Source organism: Pinus tabuliformis, chromosome 2_1 (assembly GCF_031772625.1).
Source record: "Pinus tabuliformis cultivar Carrire ecotype Pingquan chromosome 2_1, CPIR1, whole genome shotgun sequence".
Classification (NCBI taxonomy): domain Eukaryota; kingdom Viridiplantae; phylum Streptophyta; class Pinopsida; order Pinales; family Pinaceae; genus Pinus; species Pinus tabuliformis.
Window position 1 is genome coordinate 803704277 of NC_142299.1, and position 3710 is coordinate 803707986.

General features: G+C 36.1%; 1 pseudogene across 1 annotated transcript; it reads left to right on the top strand.

Annotated features, from left to right (window-relative positions):
• The first annotated feature begins 239 nt into the window (after positions 1–239).
• LOC149203010 (mechanosensitive ion channel protein 10-like) lies at positions 240–2964 on the top strand (annotated as a pseudogene). Its single transcript, XR_016253697.1, has 5 exons — positions 240–909; positions 1091–1140; positions 1851–1919; positions 2072–2272; positions 2513–2964. The product of XR_016253697.1 is annotated as a mechanosensitive ion channel protein 10-like (transcript).
• Positions 2965–3710: the final 746 nt, after the last annotated feature.

The following is a 3710-nucleotide window of genomic DNA, read 5'->3' on the forward strand; positions in this document are numbered from 1 at the left end:
TTCTGACCACTTGTCATTCCTTTGGGTCATTGGATTATATGTTAGACGATTGAAAAATGCTCAACCCTTGGATGATCATCAAAGGAGGAGAATGTAGTTGGAATGAAGGTTATTAAACCCTAATTATTGCGTCTGGAAAATAGGCAGAGATGATGATGGCGCACAAAAATAAGTGGAGATGAAATTGAATTGTGAAGTAAGGCTTCCTGGAGCATGGAAAAACAGATATTAGCAAAAGAAAAAGCAAAGATAGAGATAAGGAGGAGCACAGTTTGTATGTTGTCTACATTGATTACTCAAAACCAAAATGAAGATTTGTCGAAGCTTGACAAATTCCGTTGAATGTTGTTGAAGTGAGCACCAATCCTTTGTTGAAAAGATCACCTGACAAAGCTTCTTCCCCTTCATTATGTTGGTGGGAATGTTGATTTCGAGCTTGACAGTGCGTTGACTTGAGCATCACATGGTCCTGGGGTTGGAGATTTGTAAATGGTGTTTGATGGTATTTGATGATGTTTGGAAATTCGGGGAGCCCGGGAAAAAAAAGATTAGCAGTAGAAGAAGAAAAAATAAGGAGGGGCATATTTCCTACGTTGTCTAGATTGATGTACTCAAAACCAAAATCAAGATTTGTTGAAGCTCGACAGAGTCCGTTGAATGTTGTTAAAGGGAGCGCCAATCCTTTGTTGAAACGATTGCCTTGCAGAGCTTCTTCCCCCACACTTCTTCCCTTAATTGTGCTGGTGGGAATGTTGATTTTGAGCTTCACAGTGGGCTACCTGGAGCATCATATGGTCCTAGGGTTGGAGATTTGGAAATAGTGTTTTATGGTGTTTGTCAAAAGAAACTTTATTCTCATGAAGAGGGTTCTTTACTTTGTCTATGGACTTAGAAAGAGAATACAGGATTGTATTTGATTCCCCGGGTTGAGCGCTCCACCTAGAGCCATAAGTTGCTGACCTATGTGACTAGGCTATTAGCTACCTTGATAATCGTATTTTCAAAGTCTTTTAAGCAAAATTGGGGTATTTTATGTTAGCCCTTGCTTTGTTGTGAAAACCCTAACTTATAATTTACACTTTTTATGCAGGGTTATTTCGGTTGTTGGGTATGGCACTATTCTTCCAATTCAGAACACTCGTTACTATATACATCATAGTTTTTCTTCATTTTGTAGATCTCTTTGGTGTTTTGTTGTTGAATTCTAAAATTATTGGTTTCTTTCTAATGGGATTCCATATTTTACAAGTATGTAATGAGCTAATTAATTCTCAATTCCTTGAACTCAATGCCATTTATAACAACCTAGTATCAAGTTATGACCCTGTGATGGTCATCTCTAAGCAATGAACATTCATAGAGCTTGGGCACTCATATATGTGAGAGGTCACAGTAGGAAGTGTCATGGGTGAATTTTCAGCAACATATGTCTTGGTAGCTAGTTGCCAATATTATTTGTTTAGCTTCTATTGTACCAGATCTCAAAGAAGGAAAAGAAAATTCATACTACTATCATTTATATTGTAATGAAAGTTATTTGTACATGTTGTAATTAATTGATCAGAGGAATGCTATAATGATGAAATGTATTCTTGGGAAGAAGGTTATTTACTTTGTCTATGGACTTAGAAAGAGCGTGTAGGAAAAAACATTCATACTACTATTATTTATATTATAATGAAAGTTGTTTGTACATGTTGTAATTAATTGATCAGAGGAATGCTATAATAATGAAATGTTTTCTTAGGAAGAGGGTCGTTTACTTTGTCTATGGACTCAGAAAGAGCATGCATGATTGTATTTGGTTTGTTTTTCTTATTTTGGCACGGAGTCTACTGTTTGATCCCCAGGTTGAGCGTTCCACCAAGAGCCATAAGGTGCTGGCCTATGTGACCAGGCTATTGGTTTCCTTGATATTCGTATTTTCAGAGTCTTTGAGAAAAATTGAGGGCTTTTATGTTAACCCTCGCTCTGTCGTGCAAACCCTAACTTATAATTTATACTTTTTATGCAGGTTTATTCTAGCTGTCATGTATGGCATTATTCTTCCAACCTCGAACTCTCATCATAGTTTTTATTCATCTTGCATGATCTCTGTGTTTTTTTGTTGAGTACTAAAAATATTGGTTTCTTTCTAATATTTTACAGGTATATAGAGGAAGGAGACCTTCTGAGGTTCTTGAAAAAGAGTGAGGTGGAATCAATATTTCCCCAATTTGAAGGAACAATTGAGACTGACAAGATAAAAAAATTTGCTCTGAAGAATTGGGTGGTATGCATTTTTAACTCTGATCCTTAGTTCCTATACTTTTCTTCATTGTAATGTATGCTTCCATGAATTTGATGCTCTCAACATTGCCAAATGACTCTAGCATTATCCTTCTCTAGAGTTTCTTGAACTAAAAAAACTAGATTAAAGATATAAATTAGTTTGTTGTTTTACATTTACAATTCTAGGATTGCCACCATATCAATATGTCTTAGACCTCTTACAATTGGGCTTATATTTCAGGTGAATTTTGATCTAGAAAAGAAATTGTTGGCCCATTCTTTGAATGACACCAAAACAGTTGTACAACAACTGCACCAAATTGCCAATGTGATTGTCACTGTAGTCACATGATCGTCATTTTACTTGTTCTGGGGATTTCCACATCCCATGTCATTTTGCTGGTATCATCTCAACTGGTATTACTAGAATTCATATTTAGGAATACCCGCAAAACATTTTTTTAAGAAATTGTGTTTGTGTTCGTTATGCATCCCTTTGATGTTGATGACCGATGCATTGTTGATGGTGTTCAGGTAAGGGTAGAAGGTTGAGAATAACAAACATTGTCATTGTTTAGTTTTTCACTATCATTTCTTCTTTATGGCCATGCTGCAGAGGAACTCATCTTGCCCAATTTGGTTTCTGCTACTAATTCTTCTGTTTTGTTGCATATGATTGTAGAAGAAATAAACATTCTCACAACAGTTTTCCTGCCGTCCTTTCAAATTCGTCAATTATGGTTAAAGAGCCATAGTGAGTTTGGGATCCAGCCAGATCCTGTGCCCAAAGAAACCAAGGTAGTTTCAGCAACAAAGGTAGATGCATGGGTATTCCAACCTGATCTATTTCATATGTGATACACATCATAGGTTGAGGGTGATGGACGCATCGACAACCTCTGCATAGCTTGTCGGGGGTGGATGGAGCGATTGAGACTTTCTTGGGCGGTTACAATTGATTAGGGCGATAATGGAGACCTAGGCAGCTAATGGGTATAACATTCAAAATTCTTTGATTAATTTTTAAATTGCTTGGGTAAATTGTTGCTACCATTTGACTGCAAATATTAATTTAAGATTTACACTATCAATCGGGAATCTGTATTGGTCATGCAATAGAATTGGCATAACTAGAAGGACAGAGTCACACTGAGAACTATCCAAGGTTGTTTCGAAACAATTTTATTATTTACCAAGATCCATGATAGAGGAACCTCTTAATAAAATTGCCTAAGTGTATGACTGAGTTGATCGAAGCAACACGGTATGTGCATTTAAGCATTCAAGATTATAAATTTTGATTTTTTTAAATGCTTCTTGATATCTCAGTGATGCATCTAAGATTTTGGATTTTTTTTTTAAATGATTTATAATAGCTCGGCCATGAGCATCTATCACTTATCCAGAAGTGAGATGTTGTTTACACCATATAACCATGT